Source organism: Trichosurus vulpecula, chromosome 1, assembly GCF_011100635.1.
Source record: "Trichosurus vulpecula isolate mTriVul1 chromosome 1, mTriVul1.pri, whole genome shotgun sequence".
Taxonomy (NCBI): domain Eukaryota; kingdom Metazoa; phylum Chordata; class Mammalia; order Diprotodontia; family Phalangeridae; genus Trichosurus; species Trichosurus vulpecula.
This window is the reverse complement of record NC_050573.1, coordinates 298,035,314-298,057,112: the sequence shown is the minus strand read 5'-3', so window position 1 is coordinate 298,057,112 and position 21,799 is coordinate 298,035,314. Positions and strand designations below refer to the sequence as shown.

The 21,799-nt window shown below is 38.2% G+C and overlaps 1 pseudogene; it reads left to right on the top strand.

Moving 5' to 3' along the window:
• Positions 1 to 3,805: 3,805 nt before the first annotated feature.
• Positions 3,806 to 4,206, top strand: LOC118834640 (annotated as a pseudogene).
• Positions 4,207 to 21,799: the final 17,593 nt, after the last annotated feature.

Below are 21,799 nucleotides of genomic sequence, written 5' to 3'. Positions count from 1 at the left end.
CATCTAGCCGCCTTATGATACAAATGGCTATGTAGGGTGAATGACAAGGAGTTGACGATAACATTGAACTTGTGTATCTTGGTGACTTGGAAGGATGGTGGTAGCCTATAAGGGAGGTATTAGTGTTAGGGAAGTCTAATAGAATTAGGGAAGTTCAGAAGAGAGATTTTTTTGAGGGGAAAGATGAAGTTCAGTTGAAGATAAATCCTAGCATTTTACATTATTGAGCATCAACCAAAGTTTTCAATATGAACACTGTAGGAATTTAGAGAATGACTTGGTCTTTCATGACCAATCATGGTTATTATTCAACTGTCAGAGAGAGAAAGAAATAGAGAGAGAGAGAAAGAAATAGAGAGAGAGAGAGAGAGAGAGAGAGAGAGAGAGAGAGAGAGATAAAGGAAAGAAGAAAGGAAAGAAAGAAGAAAAGGAAGAAAGAAGAAAAGGAAGAAAGAAGGAAAGGAAAGAAAGAAGGAAAGGAAGGAAGGAAGAAAACAAAAGAAAGAAAGGAAGGAAGGAAGGAAGAAAGAAAGAAAAAGAAAGAAAGGAAAGAAGGAAGGAAGGAAGGAAAAAATAAATGAAGCTTAGCTCCAGTGCCTTTTCCTTCTGGGAGCCTTTTAAGATTCTTCCAGTTAGTAGTAATGTATTCTGCAAAAAACAAAACAAAAAAAAAACCAACAACAACAACAACCACAACAAACTTACTTGGTATTTATTTTGCATATACATGTGTTTACTTATCTGTGTAGCTGCTTGTAACCCCTACTAGAAAGTAAACTTGAAATCAAGTCAATTTAGTTAATTTTTTTTTCTTGAGGCAATTAGGATTAAGTGACTTGCCTAGGGTCACAAAGCTAGTCCTCCTCACTCCAGGTTGAGTTCTCTATCCACTGTACCATCTAGCTTCCCCCTTTTAGTTGTTTAATCATTGTACTCTCATTGTTTTTCCTAGTACCCAGCATACAATAGGCACTTGACAAATGTTTGTTTAATTGATTGAGCTAGGGACTGGATCTGTGATTTAATTAGAATAGAAAAGTTCCAGAAGGAAAAACAAAAAACAAGTCTCCCTCTACCAAAAAAAGGTGACACCTTCACTGCAATTAGAGTTTTGAGTTACCTAAACCACTGAGGTTCAATGACCTACCCAGGGTCACACAGCTAGTACAGGTCAGAGGCAGGTTTTGAAATGAGGTCTTCCTTCCTGTTTTCTAGCCCTTACAAAATGCTGCCTCCCATGTTAAATTGAATAGAATTGCAGTAGAGACCCAGAAGAAGTCCTTAGAGAGAGAAAACAAATTACTGGTGTGGGACTTGGGGACTGGAAGCTGTCACAAGGCATTCTCAGATGAAGTGGATGTCCAAATGCCCTGGATTCTTTATTGCTCTGCTTAGACATTATTCCTTGAAATGGAGGAACAATTTAAAGAAAAGCCACAATGCACCTACTTGGACTTCCTTTGCCAGACCCCTAATACACAATCATGATTAAAGGCAGTTCCTTCTTAGTAAAGCTTTTGCTTTGTGACCTTGCCCAACAGTAACCCACTTTTCTTTTTATCTTTGATCCAAAACAACAAAAGCAAACAACAGTCATAACAAAAACTCTCCATGAATTTTTAAAGCTCTGAATCTCATTTCCAGGTTGAGGTATGACTCAATTCAATTCACAGCACATACTATTATGGGTATATTGCATGTACATATTGTATGGGACAGGATTTTTAAATAATAGGAGAGACATCCTTAGGAGAAACAAAGTAAATTTATTTTACAAACCTTGCAAGATTTGGGCACACCTCCATAATGGAGGAGGCAAGGTAAAAGGGAACCTGCCTTAATTTATAGTCTTTAATAAAAAGATTCCCACCCACCTCTATCCTTTCTCACCATTGGTTGGGAGGTGGGCTTACCGTCTAGGTGTGAAAACTACACAGAGGACCAAGGTTGATCCGGTCCATTCGGATTTTTCCCTCTCAGAACTCAACTGCCAGGGTGGTATCTGAAAGTCTAGGAGAAGAAATGGGGTGGGGGGGAGGAGAGACCTTCGTGGAGCAGAGAACAAATAGCTCACAAATAGCTCTTCTAACACCTGAGAGAGGGGGGGGGGGAAGGGCATGCCCACAGCTCCAGGCTGACCTTCCAGAGTCACAAGGCCAAATCCCAAAACCTCTCCTACTACCTTAGACATACCCTGTGAAGTCTTCAAAATTATCCATCCCATTCAATATGTAACTATAATACAAAATAACATATAAATACACACTATGGGAAATGTACATGTAACCTATGTGATGTCTGTGGAGAAGCCATCATTAATTAGGAGGAATCATGGAAGACTTCTTGCATAAAGTAAGTTAATCAATAAACATTTGTGAAGCACCTACTGTGTGCCATGCACTGTGCTAAGCGCTGGTGATACAAAGGGAAGCAAAAGACAGTCTCTGTCCTTGAGCTTACAATACAATGGAGGAGACAACATGCTAACAAATATATAGAAAGCACACCATATACAGGATGTATATTATTAATTATTATTTATTTTATTATTAATTTATTTTAAAACAATAATTTAATAATAATTTATTAATTTTTACTAATTATTAATTAGTAAATTATTAACAGAGGGAAGGCACTGAAATTAAGAGAGCTTTTTTAGTTGGGCTTTACAAAAAGAATAGCAATTCAACAGGTAAAGAGGAGAAGGGGCATTTCTGGAGTAGGGCACAGCTAAAGCAAAGGTCCAGAGACAGGAAAATGTGGGGCATATTTGGGGAAAGGAAGAAAACAGTTTGACTGGAGATTAGAGTAAACAAAGAGGAAAATTATGAGATGGCTAGAAAGATAGGAGGTGTCAAATTGTGGGGTATTTTAAATGCATGGAAAATACATATCAACTTGCTGGATTACTGAGGATTTTTTTAGCAGAGGAATGATACATCCAAGCCTGTGTATGGAGAAGATTAGCTTGGCAGCAACATGAAAATTAAATTAGAGACATCATAGAGTTATAGAATCTTATGTAAAAAGGGCCTCACAAGCACCCTAATCATAGGATTATTTATCTAGAACTGGGAGGGACCTCAAATGCCATATAACCCAACCCCAGATCCATTTTACAGATGAAGAAACTTCGGCTCAGAGATATTAAATTATTTGACTTGGATCACACAGGTAGCATCTCAGGCGGGACTTGAACCCGAGTCTTTCTGACTCCCATTCCAGTGCTCTATCTACTATACCATACTGTAAGTAGTTGGAGATTTAGAACTGAACCTCTACAAAAAGGTCAAAGTAGGAGAAATAGATATTCCCCCTCTCCCCCAAAAGGCATTTACAAAAGAAACCAGTGTTTTGGATTAAGAGCGCCCAGGTTACGCGAAATCCTTGTATTTTTTTTAAGATCTGAAACTGAGTTCCAGCACCTGGCAACTTGACCTTCTATTCTTTCTGTCTTTCTTTGTCTCTTAGTCTCTCTGTCTCTTTCCCTTTCTCTCTGTCTCCCTACCCCCCTTTCCCTCTCTCTTATCTCTCAATTTGGAATACAATCAGAGCTATTAAAAATGAAGGGCAGTTAGGTGGCTCAGTGGAAAGAGACCTGGGGTTGGCAGTTTCGGACACTTACTAGCCGTGTGACTCTGGGCTTAATCCCACGTGCCTCAATTTCCTCATCTGTAAAATACTCTGCAGAAGGAAATTACAACCTACTCCACTATCTTGGTCAAGAACACCCCAAATGCTTTCCTTCTCTCTCTCTTTCTGTCGGTGCTTCCTGTGGAGGGGCCGCTCTCTGTTTACCAGTGCCATGCCTGCCTTCAGACCCCTCATGAAGCCTAAAATCATCAAGAGGACCAAGAAGTTCATCCAGCACCAGTCCAACAGATATGTCAAGATCAAGAGAAATTGGCATAAATCAAGAGGCATAGACAGCAGGGTTCAAAGATCATTCAAGGGCCAGATCTTAATGCTCAATATTGATTATGGAAGCAATAAGAAGATAAAACACACGCTATAAGTGGATTTAGGAAATTTTTGGTGCACTGTCAAAGAGCTCGAAGTGACCTGAGGTGCAACAAATCTTACTGTTGTGAGATGGCTCCCAATGTTTCCTCTAAGAATGGGAAAGTTATTGTTGAGAGAACAGCTCAGCTAGCCATCAAGACCACCAAGCCAAATGCTAGACTGAGGAGTGAAGAAAATGAGTAAAAAGCTTTGCATATTTTTATTTGTATTAAATAAACCCTCAAACTACAAAAAAAGAAAGAAAAAAGAAAACCCCAAATGCAGTCACAAAGAGTCAGACACAACTGAAATGACTGAACAACAAAAATTAAAAAGGAGCAAGTGCTTCGTGGAAAATGTTTGCATGCCTTTAATTTAGAAATAATTCTGGATGGGTATCATAGGTTTCCTATGTTTCTTTCATTATTTACTACATCAAAAGAGACAGTAATCTCTTAGTTGACTGCTTTGGGTGATTCACTCTAACACCCAAATTGTGAATTTATAACCCAGTAAGGCTAACTACCATAACATTTGGGAAGAAGAAAATTTAGAATATATTATGAGCACTGTCCAAGTCCAGCTGACAAAGGTGAAAGATTAAATAACCACTCAAGCTTTCCAATTTAAAATAATAACAGCTGGTATTTTTATAGCACCTTCAGGTTTTCAAGGTGTTTTATATCCATTATCTTATTTTATCTTCACAAGAACTAGGTGTTGGATCTATTACCATATTCATTTTACATGTGAGGAAATAGGCTTAGAAGATTAGGTGACTCATTCATGGTCTCAGAGCTGGCTAGTGTCGGATGAGGATGTGAACCCTTTTGAGAGATTGTAATAGTAGTTATAAGTTGTTACTGAATCCTTTGCTTTAGTTGTTCTGTCAATGCATTCTGCAAGGTTTTTGCATCTCTTAGCATTCCTTTTGTGGGTAGAAAATAAATATTTGCTCTATGCTTGGTTCATATTTTATGTTGAGTGCCTTTTTGCTTTCCCCTTGTTGGAGAATTCATAGATGTGAACCTAAACATTTAGCTTTAAATAATTTGTCTCTTAGGGAAAATGGTGGTTGGGGGGGGCGGGAGGAATTTAGTGAGTCAAAGAGTATGAGAAAATGGGCCCCAGCTCCTCTTCCAATAGAGGTCAGGCTCCTCTAGGACTGACTCCAATTTAATCGTGTGTGCAGATCTGGATAGAGGGGCCCTTAATGGTAAGGAGGTGCAGATCCAAGATCTTTGGTCCCAGTAGCCGTTTGCTAAAGTTAGACGCATGTACCCAAGTAGATATCAATTTAAGGAAACAATTTTTTGGTTCAAAGAACTGATAAAGTAGGAACTTGATTCATTTTGCAGCAATAGAAGTGTCAAATAGAAATAACTTCAGGTTAGAGCACATGGCATGAGATGCAATGCATGCTGAGTAAATGTCATATTATTGAAAATACTTAGACCATAGGACAGAAGGAACTTATAGAAGGCTTAAGTCTTGGAATCTTTATTCCTGACTCTCTGGACTTTTTCTCTCTAACTGCCTTCTGATTCCTAAAAAACTCCACCCTAGTGCCTCTGGGGTCACACTGTCTTAATCAGTGACTGCCTCTCCTAGACTACTATTTCAGAAAAAAAGCCCCAGTCATGCATCACTTCACTCCCAATTCTCTGGGCTTTTCCCATTCCTCACCTTTCCCCTACATAGTACCTGTTCTTTCTCTCATCCCTCAGTTTTGGAATTATGAACCAAGATCAAATCAATTCTGCCATTGCCCCTGGATGGAGGTGGGGTGGGATGTCCACCTAGTTGCCTATATCTCCACTCACAATCCTAGTAATCTTCCTGAAAAACATGCCTGTCTACCACTCCCCAGTGTGTATTATCCTTCGCTTTGCTTTTTGTCATTGATTCCTTAACGTTTAGCACAAGGTTTCGCATACAGCAAACACTTACAAATGTTTTTCCATTCTTTTATTCATTCATTGAAAATACTCCAACTTTTGGGAATGGTCATCTCCTGGAGGGACCAGGTTCTGGGATCTGTGAGCCTGCTTTCAGGGGCTCCCTAGGTATAGAAGACCTGTATATAGTTTAAGGACAATGGACGTGGGCTTAAAATAGATACTGGATTCATTTTCCATTAGATTCAGAATAGTTGTTGATCATTCCTGATGTGTTCATTATGTTTAACAGGAATAATAATTTTTTTTAACTGAAACCAACTTTTGAACCTCCATTGAAATTGACCTTAGAGTTCACTGAGTCCATTTTACAGATCAAGAAACTGAAGCATATAAAAGTTAAGTGACCTGTCTAAGATCATACAGATAGTAAATAGAATAGACAGTATCTGAACTCAGATCTTCAGATTTCAAATTCAGTGTTCCTGTCACTCTGTCATGAATGGAGCATATTTCACATCAAACAAACTAATGATTTTTTACAACAAAAATTGCTGTTAATTTTAGCTAAGATTCCATCTTTACTCCTGACACATTTATATATAATCATCTTTTAATTATTCATGCTAATTGGGCAGGTCTAGATCCCTCAACATCTTTTTCAGTTTCTAAATGATCCTATAGATACCAATTACAACCCAATTATATCTATTTAGAGATCTTGCTTTGTGGTGTCTGGAAATATGGTGCCATAAATGTTTTTCTCTCAGAACTTCACCCTTTGTTTTTCATGGAGAAGTTTTCTCATAATCAATATTTTCCGCTCAAAAAAATTGAATTGCAGAATGAAGCCATTGAATTTTTTTTTGTCCCGGAGTGATACAAAATAATATTTCAGGTTGATTTTAACATGGTGGGCAGGATAGATTATAGCAGGTAAAGACTGGAGGCAGACCAGTTAGAAGGCTTTTATAATCATCTAGGGTAGGCAAAAGGTAATAAGTACCTTTGCTAGTATAGTTGGCACTTGAAACAGAAGAAAGGTTTGAGATATTCTTCAAAGGTAGAATCAGCAGGAGGACTTGGTCACTGCTTAGGTATGTGAAGTAAGGGCATTACAGACGATTCCAAAATTTTGTAAGCGGGTGATTATTATTATTAGAATGTTGTACCACTGAAGGAAATAGTGGTGCCAGGAGATAATTCTTGTCAGTTCCTGATGTGATTCCAGACAGAAAATGAGTCAAATGGAAATATATTTGGAGTCATTTCTCCTACATGCTTCGACTCAGGGAATATGTTCTGAGTATAGGGGGAATAGAAGATTTAAATCTATTCATGGGAAAGGTCTTATGTACTTGAAAGTAGTAGAACATGTTTACTAGTCAGAGTCATTATCTTTATTGCTGAAAGGGCCATGTAAGGCTAATCATATTTCCCCTCTGAGGCTTTTATCACTGGCAATTTTTTTAAATTGTGGAGCTTGTTGCTACCATTCTTTCCTGCAAGTTGAAACAAAAGGAAAAAAAAGGAGGGAGAGAATTTTTTGGTATTAAAAATTGTATGATGCTTTTTTGCTTCTTTTATACAAGTTACTTTCTAATGCCCCCAATATATCCTCCATACATAAACTGCTTTTGTAAGAAAAAAATCATCGAAAACTAAACTTTGAATTTATAGTATATCTCATCTCCACTAAGAGGAATGAAATGTGTTTAATCATCATTCATGTGGAACCCAGAATGATGACTGCATATAATCTAAATTTTGAAGTTCTTTTTTTTAACCACTGTTTTTATATATGTTGTTGTCATTACCTTACATATTTTTCTCCTGGTTTGCTTTCTTAAGTCCATAATGGATCATATATGTCTTCCGATGTCTGTTTGAATTTTTCATAGTTATATTTTATTGTGGCACAAGATTCTCTCATTACTTTCATGTGACAGTTTATTCATCCATCTCTTAATAGATGAATATCCATTGTACTTTTGCCACCTCAAAAATGCTTCTAAAATATCAAGTTTATACGGGGTTTTTCCATCACTGACCCTTTTGAGATGGATATTACCAGTAATAAGACCACTAAGTTATAGAATGTTAGTAGGCCAGTATTTTTGTACAGAAATCTGAATTACTTTCTAGAACAATTAGACCAATTCACATTTCCATGGAGAGTGTCTTTGTGTGTATAAATATTCCTAGAGAACATTTGGCATTGACTATTTCTGTCTTTTTATCATCTCTATCAGTTTGAGGGGTATGAAGTAAAAAGCTTAAGGTTATTTTAATGTATATTTCTCTTGTTAGTGATTCAGATTTTTCCCCCTAATATTGTTGTGATTTTGTGTCTGTTGGCATTTTCCATGAAGACTTGTTTGAACTGGTAGAAGCAAGTGCTGAGGAGTGCTTAGAGCTTGGTCAGACAACGAAGACACCAACTGCATTCAAGGCATCCAAGGCCACCACCAGTCATCTTGACTTTTGTCTTGCCACTGAACTTTGATGACTCTGGAAGAGAGAATGAGATGGATGATTTTGTGTACTTCTACCTTACAAATCCAATTCACATGAAAGTTAAGACATCACCCATCATCCAACTACTTTACTACCTCAACACTGTAATGTCATTGCTCCTCTTTGAGTATGAAGGACAAACAATGATTGTTTGAACTGGTGCAGAGTGAAGTGAGTAGAGCCAGGAGAACCATTCATACCATACCTGTGGGACAAATCCACCCCCTTCACCTCAAATTTCGTATACCAGAGAGCTAAAAATGGTTTTTGCATTTTAAAATATGACAAAACTTTTTTTAAAATGTAAGAAATATTCTTAGCATTCACCCTGTACAAAAATAGGCAGGGGGCATAGTACTATAGTTTGCTGACCCATGATTTACATAACATTGTAATAACATTGTAAAGACAAACAACTTGGAAAGACTTAAGAGGTCTGTTGAATGCAATGAACAATTGTGATTCCAGAGGCCTAATGATGATCACTGCTACCTGCTTGCTGACAAAGAGGTGATACACTCAGGGTACAGAAACAGACATGTGCTTTTGGATATGGTCAACATTATTTTGGAAGATGTATAGAGAATGTTTTGGAGAAGAAAGAGGCTAGAAGCAGATCTTTTGAAGGACCTAGGGAAGTTTAACACAGAAAAGAGAAGATTTGGAGGTGGGGGAAGGACATGTTCTTTGAAAACTCATTTAAATATTTAAAGGAAGAGAAATTAGACTTACTTACCTTGGTCCCAAAGGGCAGACTAATGGGAGAAAGCTGGAGAGAGGCAGATTTCAGTTATATATAAGGAGAAGAAAAAAAGTCTTCCTAATGATGTGGATACAAATGGTGCCCTAAGGGTTAAAAAGAATATTAAAAGTTGTTTTTACAGTACTTTGTGAAGCCTCTCCTGAGGGGATTTGGGGCTCATTCTGTAGCTCTTAAGAGAGACTTCTCCTTAGCTTGTAAGACCAAAAGAATCTTTAACCTGTGTCCCCCTGTCTTTATCCTGTCAACCATCTCCCTCACGCTGTGTCATAAAATTCCTCCTTATCTTGTAAGCAAAATTCTTCCTTATCCTTAATCTTTGACCACCATAAAACCCTAAACCTACATCATCAACCTGAATATCTACAGGCTGTATAGCTTTCTGTCTTTATTAAGCCTGCTTCTCCCAAATATAGGGCCTTTCATTAACTTCGTCCTAACAACGCCTGTGTAGCTTTCACATAATAAAGCTCCCAAAGGTTACAGAGAACATCTAAGTGAATTCTTTCACACTCAAACCACTCTCCCAAGTCTGACCTCAACACTAACAAGGAGGGCTAATCAAATGTGGAATGTAGTGGCCTTGTCCTTACCAAAGATCTTTAAGCAAAAACTGGAAGACCCCATGTTGTAAAGGAGGTTTTGTATAGGACTGTATGGCTTCTAAGATCCATTGTTTCTATCAAGGGAAATATGATTTTCCTAGCTAGTTTCCACTGTCAAGAGATTGAAAGTAGAATTAAGAAAATCTCCAGCAAGATGATATTTTGGACATCTTTCCTTTTAGGTAGAAGGGAGGGCATGTCCCATGAAGAAGGCTCTGGGCATTTTCTTTGGCTATACCCATGTTTGGAATGCTCTCCCTCCTCATCTTTGCCCACTGGCTTCCTTTAAATCCCAATTTAAAATCCCATCTTCTACTGGAAGCCTTTCCTAATTCCTCTTAATTCTAGCACCTCCAGTCTCTTAATTAGTTCCTCTTTATTCTGTATGTGGCTGGTTTGTTCATATTTGCTTATTTATTCTCTCTCTCATTAGATAGTGAATTCCCTGAGGGCAGGGGCTGTCTTATGATTCTGTTCGTATCCCAGCATTTAGCACAGTGCCTGGCAAACAGTAGCCACTTCAGATTTCTCCACTGGAAGTCTGGTCCACAGCTGATGGATGTGTTCACATTTTACATTAAAAAGGTTGCTTCTTGCTTCTAGGAAGCTCATGCATATCTCTTTCTTGTCTAGCGGCCTGCTTTTCAGTTGGTATTCTGGGACAAACTTTATCCTGCTAATAGCTTTTAAAAATGCCCTTACTGGTGACTGTGATGGAGTATGAATTGGTGTTCACAGCCACTGAGAAACAGAATTCATAGAATCAATGAAAACATTAGGATGTTGATGGAAGTGTGTGCATTACCCTGCCTCTTCTAGCATGTTAATGTCAATTTCTAAATGAAGCTGATCTTTGCGAATCTGCCCTGCAGACCTTAGCAGCCGTTCCTACTCTAGTAGCAAATGATCTGAATTAGTCAGTAACACATGAAAACATTATATGGCATTTATTTATGTATATCACTAATCAGTATATATTTTTATATGTTCAAAAAGGAGTTCATTTGTGAATTGCTAGATTGTACTCCTGTTAAGTAAAAACTTTAACAACTCTTGATTGTTATAATGGAAGATATTGATTGAAGGTTTACTTTCAATTCTAGGTCATACCAGAGCAAATTTAGCAAATACGAAGTCCCGTGAGGCCTCTTTGGGGAGGCAGTATGAATAGAAGAAAATGGGGCTGGTGGCTGTGGTGTAACATGGGAGGTTAATTGCAAGACAGCCCTGGATAATGGGACATATCTCCTAATTCAATAGGCAGGCCCTAGACTGCAGGGGCCAGGGGAGAGATAAGAGGGTATCCAAGCTGTGGTATTCTCTAAATCAATTCTTCCTTTTTTTCTTCCTTCTCATACTTTTCCAGAGGCTAGTGCCAATTCAGCTAAGAACTTGTAACTCATGTGACCTATATCATCACTGCACTATGTATTTTCACTTCTTTTCTTTCAGTTTCCCTTCTCTCTCCTCCCCTTCCCTTCTTTTTTCTCTTGTCAGATTTCTTGTATTTTATTTGGCTGCTATTTAACAACGACGAAACCTGTCATGGCAAAAGTAAAATAAAGATTAGTTCTTTCAATGCTTGTTTGGCTGAGGAATAATAGAACACTGATCTTTCTCTTTGACAAGGGGAGTTCATCTCTAACCAGTTTCTGGCATTTTCTGTGAAAATTGCTTAGAAACATAGTAAGATATGTCATTAACATTTGGACGAGATTGTAATTAAGGACTCTGGAGTGCTTGAATATCAATGGATTTTATTTTCTCTGGATAAAACAATTCACTTTAGAGCATCAAAGTTCTGATTCTCTGCTAGGCAGCAAAACAATTTATTGGAGTATTCTGATTAGAGGCAAAGTGGATAACCAGCATAGAGTAAGAAGTGACATAGGGTAGGAGAGAAACATTGCTTTAGAAGTGGAAATTCTGGGCTCACATTCTGTCCACTTAGGAGCTGTGTGACCTTGGGCGGGTCATTTCCCTTCCTCTGGAACTTAGTTCACCCAATTGTAAACTGAAGAGTGTGAAGGGGATGATTAAGGTCTCTTTCATCCATATAATTTTATTCTACTGGTCTTATGATTGGCTGGCAAATGGAAGCGTTCTTCAGTAAAGTTTTGCCACCAAGAGGACTGTAGAAAATCAGTTGGGCCACAAATTGGGATTGGAATGGATCTATAACATTTCTGTTGCTATGTGTGGTAGGACAAACCTGCAATCTCTAGTAGCCTTATATTACAGGAAAGGAACATAATGATAATGATAAAGCTTAGCCACAAGGAAGATAGACTCTTGGACTCTATGAATGTGTCTATGTGACTGGAGTTCTTAGCTCATGGACTAGGCATATATGCTATACTACTCTTGCCATAGAAGCTGCCATATTTCCCCATGTATAAGACACACCCTTTTTCAAACAATTTGGGGTCTAAAAACTGGATGCATCTTATACAGCGGTTGTATATTTTTTTTACTTGCATTTCCCCCTTTTTCGCTCTTGTTGTTTTTGCGCTCATTGTTTCTCATTTGTTACTGGTATATTGGGTTACATTTTGCCATGTTCTGCCCAGAAATGGCTCAGAAAAGATTTTCATAAAGTGCTGAATTCAAGTTAAAAATGATCCAGTTTGCAAAAGTGAATGGAAATCATGCTGCTGAACGTAAGTTTGGTCCTCCTCCAACTGAGAAAACAATCCGAGACTGGCTACAGGAAGAAGAAACTGTACTGAAAATGCCATGGCACAAGAAGGCCATGAGAGGCAAGAGTGAAGAAACCAGCTACAGGAGAAGTTTGTACCTTGGTAAAAAGATCCTGGGATAATATCAAGATTGAGATCGTTGTCAAGTTTTTTAAGAAGTATGGCATTTCAAATGCCATAGGTGGAACTGAGGATGAGGCAATATGTGAAGATAGTGATTCATCATCAAACACAGATGAGGACAAGCTAATGGATGGGATTCTGACAGTGATGAGGAGTTGTATGAACTTTATGATGAATAAAACTTTTGTTCGATAACTTTAAGTAATACATTTTTTTTCAAATTTCGGGCCCCCAAATTAAGGTGCATCTTACACATGGGGAAATATGGTATTATTTTTTGTCAAAAGAATGGGATATTTCAGGCACACATGGTGAATGGCACACAAGGAGACAAATTTTTGGCTCACATTGACTCCTGGGGCCATGGTCTTACATTCCATTTGAATACCATGACTTATGTTTAATTGCATTCAATTGTGGAAAGATAGAGGGAGGCACCCAGCAGGGTGGGTGCAAATAATAAATGAGGGTCCATGAATACTAAACAGAGAACATGGAGACTGAGTGGGAACATAAAACAGGTGGTCAGGAAGAAAAGAAAGCGGTATGGGCTTGGTTTGTATTTTTTAGCCCAGCTTTATACAAAATCTCACACGTGACTGCTTAATATTTATTTCAGAAGTGTTACCAGCTCTGTTATTCACCCAGGAGCATATTCTTCTACTGAAAACATTTTCAAGCTATTTTGACTAGAATAGAAGAGTGGGTAGCAGTGGAAGCTGGTAAGTGGGAGATATGGGAGACTCTCCAAAATTCTGAAATGCTCCATAATTCAATTCAGTTTAATTCAATTCATTCCAAGAATTTTGACAGGCACAAATGTGTGTGTGTGTGTGTGTGTGTGTGTGTGTGTGTAATTCCAGAAATGGGAGAATAACATGAGAAAACCATGAAAGAGGGAGAGAGAAGGCCAAATTCAGGGAATGGGGTGCAGAGTAAATTTGGTTGGACCATGGAATCCATGAAGATGAATATGAGAGATAAAGCTGCAAAAGATTTTTGAGCCAGTCATTACTCCTGCAATGAAAACAGAAATGAAATGCTTGTCTTTATGTTCATTCCATAGGCTGGGGCCTACTCCAGGCAAAATTTTGAGCTATGCATGTATTTGGAATCCTTTCATCTTCTCTTTTTGTGTCCTTCTCCTCCCTTTCAACCTACCTCCTACCTACTCATTCAGTAGCCCAATGCCCTCATTCTGTTTTTTGGTTTAGGGGTCTTTATTCCAGCATGATGCCTGGGCCAGCCTCAGGTTTTGTCTCAGCAGTGTGGCTTATATTTTGAACCTGTCTGTCCCTTCTCTCTATCATTAAAAATTACTTCTTTAGTCTCATTCCCTCAGGCCCCAGTAGGTAATCTGATGAAGTAAAACACTAAAAAGCCTTAATGGCTTGTACCAGCCAGACAAACCACCTTTATGGACAGGATCTAGCTTTTTAAGCTGTGTTCCTTTGTTCAGCCTCAAACAGTATTTCTAGTCTTTGCCTTCTCATATCACTTTGCACATCTCTTTTGTATTTGTTATGCTGTTTTGCATCACAGTTGTGTGTATACATTCTTTCTTTTACAGATTATAAGCACAATGAAGGTAGAGGTTGTGTTTTTATCTTTTTCTCTCCCTAGTACTTAGCATTTATCCTTCTCCTAAGTAGAAACTCAATGAAAAGCAATGTGGCATGACATTCTGTATAGTGTGCTTTGTTTGAAGAAAGATTTGGGTTCAAATCTCTGTTCAGTGTCAGAGCCTAGACAAGCTCCTTGCTGCTGGGCCTCAGTTTTCTCATCTATTAAATGGAGACAATAAGATCTCTAGGACCTACTGCACAGCATTGCTGTTCATTTCAAATTGGATAATGCATGTGAAGTTTTTTAATGAATTTTAAAATGATCCATAAAATTCCTCTACTTGGAATGCTTTCTACCCTATCAATCTACTTCCTCATTTCCTGTCTTCCACCTCCAACTACCCAAATCCCACTCCTCCTTCAACACCCAGCTGAAATATCATTTCTTCTCTAAAGTCTTCCCTAAATCCCTCAGTGAGAAGAGCAGGTTTTGAATTTTGAACTCCCATAACATTTTACTGCTATTTCTTTGTGGAATTTATTTAATATTTTCTTTTACCGTAGTTAAGATTTTTATTGAGAGAGGATTCTGGGAAGATGGCAGAGTAGGTCAGAAAATTCCAAGCACTTCACATGTGCACCGCCCCCCCTCCCCAAGCAAGACAAAATAGCACCTCAGGGTGAAGGCAGAGTGGTAAAAATAAACAAGAGTTGGGGCAGAACAGTGAGTCTCCTGGGACTACTGGAGAAGATCTGAAGAAAAATCCCAGGACCTAGGTTTGGTCTCTGTTAAGTGTAAACACCTCTAGGCTAGTTCCTCTGAAAATGTAAGCTGTGAGCCTTGGGGCTAGATGGGTTGGGGTAGAGCCAACAGAATTTTCAACTCCTGGACAGTGTGGTCCTGGGCAAGAAGGAACCAGCACAGCCAGGTGGGTGTAGGTGAGTAGATGCTCCTGGCCTTGTGCACTTATAGGAGGGCCAAGTTCTTGGTTTAGGTTCTAGGCTAGAGGAGAGAACTGAAGGAGGATCTGAGGCCAGAGGCACCATCCCCCTCCCCCTCTCCCCACCCAAGGACCAGAAGTGATTACAATAATAAGCAGAAATTTTATTTTTAAATTTTAAAAAAAGAGCAGGCAAAGGAGATAGAATCCAACTATAGAAAGTTACTATGGGAATAGAGAAGCCTGGGGTTCATTTTTAGAGGAGGATATTGAAGCAAAAAAAGCTTCTGTTACCCCAGTGACTAACATCAAATGGTCATCTCTCCAAAAAGAATTCATAGAACAGTAAGTATCTTATACAAATGAGGTGTGAGAGGAAGAACTGACATAGAGGAATTGAATAGGGAAGGAGGGCTGGTAGTTCTGGAACCCTATTCTCCTCAGGAATGGGCTAAAGAGGGAACAATATATATAGATGTAGATATAGATTAGATAGATATAGAGATAGATATAGAAGGGTGTAAAAATCTTCTAAATTCGGAAATAAATAAAAGGCTAAGGGGATAGGGAGGAGGAGAGGAAAAAGGAGGGATTTTTAGAGAGAATCCTACTCATATCAGATCTGGGTTAAAGAGAGAAAAATATATATATTTAGAAAGGAATAAAAGTCTTCTAAATTTATAAAGAAATAAGAGGGTGAGGGAATAGGATAAGGGGAAAGGTATAAAATGATGTCTAGATTAATGGGAATGGAATAAAGAAGGAATAACATACACACACATATGGAAGGCTATAATAATCTTCTAAATTCAGATAGAAACAAAAAACAAAAGGGTGAAGGGAAAGGGTGGGGGGGAGAGGATAAGGGAGGAATCTTTGGGGGGTAGGTTAAGTAATAGAAGGGCATGGTAGTGGGTAGAAGTAAGGTAGAGGAATCAGGAGAGATAGAAATAAGAGATACACACAAACATAAAATAAAAATCAGGAATAGAATTTATTAGGAAAAAAGCAGGGGTAGTAAGCATGATCAAAGTTAAAACTAATATAGATTTAATCAAAAGAGAAAAAGAGGGAAACTACAATATATGTCAGCCAAATGAATCAATATGGTTTTAGACTATTTAAAATAACTAGACAGTATAAAGTTGGAGTATTGCTGTGGTATAGGAAATGATGAGTTGGTGAACTTAGAAAAATATGGAAAGACTTGGACTTATGAAGAAAGATGTTTTCCACCCTCAGAGAAACAGAGGACAAACAAGTATAGTATGATCTTATATAGATGCATATGAACGTATATGTCTATATATAAGTATGATTATAGATATCTAAGTATATGTTTGTGTTTATAAGCGTATGTATATATTTGCATGTACATGTATGTGTGTATGTAAATGCACATGCATATATACACACAGAGAGACATGTATGTCTATGTGTGTGTACACATGTATGTATGTATATGTGTATGCATGTCTGTGCTTCATTATAGCCTTCTTGGGGTGGGGCAGGAAAGGGGAAAAAAAGAACAAAGTAAAAAGGGTACAGCAGAGAACAAAAGAAAACTTATAAGGAAGCAAAGAAAAGATGGACAGCTTTGAATACAATGTGTAGTATTTATTATATAGCCTTTTTTGAAATGGAAATTTATTGCTATATATTTTGAATCCTCTTATACGTTCTGCTATGCACATAACAATATTTTTTCTTTTCTTATTTTGTATTTGTTTTAGTATTTAAGTTTCTATTTTCTTATTGTGTATTTAAGTTTAAAATAAATTAATAAAAATAAAATGGATAACTTAGGAAAAAATAATTTTTATTCCACCAACTTACTTAGCCTAAGCCTCTTTATGATGCTTATTCTTTGTATCCTCCCACAGAACTACATTGCCCACAAAGATATCCTTTTTTCCCCTTTCCTTCATTTTCCAGCACCTTTATATGTATTGCCTTCCTCCATTAGAATTTAAGCTTTTCAAAAATAGATACTGTCATGCTTGCTTATTTTTGTATCCCCTGTGCTTAGCATAGTGCTTGACACATAAACGCTTAATAAATGTATGTATATAGTCATGCACATATGTATGTATATATGCTTATTTATCAGTCTTCCTCTGTTTCTATCTTTATCTCTCTATCTGTATCCTTACATTTATCTATCTATCTATCTATCCATCCATCTATCCATCTATCTACCTATCTACCTATCTATCACCTTTATATCACCCTCTTACCCTGAAACGTTTAGAAAAGTTGGATGTTTTGTTTCAGCTATATGTTGACAAAGAGAATTGGTGTATACAGGGGATCTTTACTCTGGAACTTTCCTAAGGAAGATATCATGGAGTTTATCTTGCTATGATATGAAGTTGACCATTAAAGCTATTGAAGGGAGCTAATTAAATGCTCCAAGGATGGGTAAAATTGTTGTAAATGTTCACTGATGTGTTATGCTTAGCATGTAGGACTCCCTTGGGGGAGTGGTGAGGGGAATGGTCATTAAGTCAGTACACGCTATATTAGAACTAAAGTATGGGAAGTCTTTTTTTTGTCATGTCAGGCCTAAGACATCATTGATTGATTCCTATAAATATTCCTATTAACCAAGTGCTATTCATAATGTTCAAAGAAAGTCTACCAGATAACTGAGTAACTTCTCTCCCAAATCAGATGCTACTAACAGGTGAGGATACTTCAATGTATATAAATAAATAGCTGGAAAGCATTAAAATCTACCAATTTGAAATCCCAATCTGCTTCAATTAAAGCCTGTAAATATCTTATTTAAAGCATTTGGCATAAAAGAAGTAAAAGCTACAAGGAATCATAACATTATGAAGCCTCTATGGTAAAACAGATTGCCCTGCACCAGAGACTTTGTAAGTCATTTAAAACCTTTTGGAAACTGTTAATTCTATCATGTTATAGTAACTAAAGTAGTGAACCTGTGATCCTCAAGACCTGGGTTCAGATCTTGCTTTTGATATTTATTATGTCAAATCAATGGCATAAAGAAGAGAGACCCCTTTTCCCTTGTCCACCCTCCCTGTACTCTAGAACCCTGAAAGACATAGTAAGCTAGGATCTGGGATAGTGAGCCAGAGGATAATTGCTACAAATCACACACACACACACACACACACACACACACACAGTAAATACAAAGTAATATCAGAGGAGAAGGCACTAGCAATTGGGGAGGCAGGACTAGGAAAGATCTTATACAGAAAGGGACGTTTGGCACCTTGGATAAGTCTCAGTCTTCCTGAGATACATGTTCCTCATCTATAAAATGAGAGTAATAATGGTCATAGCAACTGGCACACAGGATTATTGTGAATTATTATTTAAATGAGGTAATAAAGATAAAATGCATTGCAAACTTTAAAGTGCTATGTAGATGTTGGGTGGTGTTAATGAGTGGTACTAAAATGACCTGATTGAGGGAGGAGTCACAACTCTATTGATTATTTCCAGTTTCTCCTCTATCTTGTTTGTACATAGTTGTTAACAGGTTCTCTCGGTGGTGGGATTCTGCTGGTTTGCACAGGTTGGGTAGAACCCATACATAATTTTAGGTTGAGTTCTGAGAACCCTTTGTTAGCAGGGGTGGAGCCTCAGCTCGGTTCTTGGAGAACCAGCTGTTAATTCATTTGAATCCCACCACTGGGTTCTCTCCTTAGACTATGAAACTTTTTGAGAGCAGGGATAGACCAGGAAGACTGGGGATTGGTATCCTCCATACTTAGTACAGCGCCTGGCATATAGCAAGTATTTAATAAATACTTGTTCATTTGACTTGACAAACAGAAAGAACAGGGAAGGCTTTATGAAGGAGGCAACATGAACTGGGGCTGTAACATTAAGGCATAATTCATGATCTTGATGAGGACCATGAGCATGCCTGAATGGTTTGGAATCACAGAGTATAATGAATTCTCTAGGTAGAAGGCAGAGGAAGTATAACATTTATTTAGACTCCAAAGGATCAGACCCAAGGACCAATGCCCCCAGTTCGATATCGTGGCAACAACATTCCAAAACCAATAAGACCACCTCATTATAGTAACAAGGAGGTTACAACAAAATATTATAGCAGCAAGCCAGACCATATTTTTGCTTTCCCTCAATGCTAGGGCCCTCCTATAAGAAGATCACTCACAGATCCTAAGTCCCTGCTCAGCACTCTCTTTCCTTTGGCTCCTCTGACTCCAGGTTCCAAAACTCCCTCTTGTGTTCAGCACTCTCCGCTCTGCATCTCTGGAAGCTGGCCCTTGGCTCCTGAATCCTGCTGCTCTCCATTTCTCAGTTTCTTCAGCTTCTCACTTCTAGTCCTCCACTTCTCGGTTTCTGCAGCTTCTGCTGTTTCCAAGCTCTGTTCTCTCTTTATACAGTCCTTAAAGGTCATCTGATTGACTAGAACTGAGGAACATACCATTAGTTCTGGTCTTAGCGATGCCCCTTAGGGCCCTGAGGGCTTCTTGCCTCTCTCAAACTTTCCAACTAGTTTGCTAACCAGCCTGGGGCCTCACTCTAATCAGACCTCCATTTGTTGGCCCTGAGGGAAAGATCTTTTCACTCACTGAGTTTACAAGGGCTTAGAGAAGGGCTATGATGTTATTGGGCAAGAATGGGGTGGGGGGCACCATTCTAAACAAGAGGGAAGGCATAAGCAGACTCATATAGGAGGGGAGAGGACAAACTAAATTTAGTGAATGTTGACTAGTCCAGTCTGGCTTTGAGTTGTCAAAGGAGAATAGTGAGAGAAAAGGATGGAAATTGAATGTTGGAGTCAGTTATGGAGTCAAATCAGAAGTCAAAGTTGCTTTGGGATATATGATTCTTCTAAGAAGATCTTACTAGTTTCAGTTCTTGTCAAAACTGTGAAGTAGGGCTAGTTGGTATTTGTAACCATCCTATGTACCCAATATTCTAAATTATCTTTTATTCTCATATATTCTTAACTTTTATTCTTATACATAGCAATAGGACCCTTAGTTTCTTTCTTCTTTTCAGATTTCTCAGGTAGGATCAGAGGTGAATGGAATTTCCAAGTCCACACCAGGAGTACCCCAAATGGATAAAATTACCTGTCTGGACAAAAGCCAAACACCAGTCAACCTCCATACCTATTGACAGTAACAAAAGAAGTCAAAAGAAAGTAACAGTTAGCCAGATAATAGTCAAAATGTTTAAATTCAATACAATTAATCCACATTGACAATTTTTTTTCTGTCTTCTGAGTTAGGCTTCTGTGGATACTGCCTCATAGTCTTATGCCCAAGCCTCACTAACTGAGGAGGCAAGCCCCATTAAGGCAATTTCCAGAATCTACAACTCAATAATAGGACATTGAGGAAGGACTGCTGACTTCAATGTTTTCAACATGTAGTTTAATTCACCCCCAAATATTCTTCTGGCTTTGAAAATATTAAAAAAAACCCAACCTTTGTTTTGAGAGCCTTTCATGTGCCAGACACTGTGTGTATTGGGATGCAAAGACAAAAAAGAAAAAAAAACCTGTCCTCAAGTTTACATGCTTTTGGGAAGAAATAGAAAATATACAGATAAGTATATGTGGATTATACACGGCAAATTCAAAGACATTTCAGGGATGAGGAACAGTAAGTTTAGGTGGTGTCAGGAAAGGCCTTTCATAGTTGTGATTCATTTAGGTTCTAAATCTCAGATGGATGCTAGTCTTTTTCAGTGCAGACCCTCTATTGCTTTCAGAAAATTTTGTAAGAAGTAACTCCATCTGTGCTGGAAGGTCTCTGGTGGCTCATGGCCTTCTGGGGCTTCACAGTTGGCCATTAGAGGGCTCCAAGTACTAGAAAAAATTTTCTTTATTTTGAGCCCAACATTGGCCCCTTTATAACGTCTACTCATTGCTATTAGATCTGATCTAACCTGAGGATCAAAAGCTTCTTAAAAATTAGAGCTGTCCAAAAGTATAGTGGCCTGCTGCAGGAGAGAGTGGTTTTAACAATCATTCATTCTATCAACAAGCATTTATTTAAAAAATTGCTACTTGTCTACACTGTGCTGATGGCTGATGATACAAAGAAAACTGGAAAAGAGTCCTTGCCCTGGAAAGGTAAGGGGAAAGACAACATGTACATAAGTTGATATACAAATGTGTAAGAAGGACTTTCCCATGTGCAGAGTAAACCTCCATCCTTGGCTGATGTTAAATTCCCCATATGGAGAGAATGAGGAACCTGTTTCATGGAGAGTCGTAATGATGTGTAATAGAAATGTCTTTGAGAAACTTCAGCATGTCTAGACATTCTGTAACTGGTTCCAGTCTTCTGACCACATGGTTAGGAGAAACCTTTTTGATTGATTGAACAGCCAGAACTGAAGATGTCTTCAAAAAGACCTGAGTCAGCCTTGGCTTACTCTCTTTGTCCAGTTTTCTTTGGCTATGTTCCTGGTAGATCTTTTAGCCTCCTTGGCTGATGGCATTTAGTGAGAGACAATGCTATAAGGGAAGAGGCCTTAGGCCCTCTTCAATGAGGCTGCCACAAAGCCCCATGAATGCAAACCTGGGTTCTTTGCATGCCTTAACATTATTTCTTTCATTTAAAGTGAAGGGAGTACAGTATCGTAATGTCCCAGGACCTGGGTTTTGTAGCTAGTTCTATATTTGATGGCTCAAGGATCAAAGAGTGACTTTTTGGACC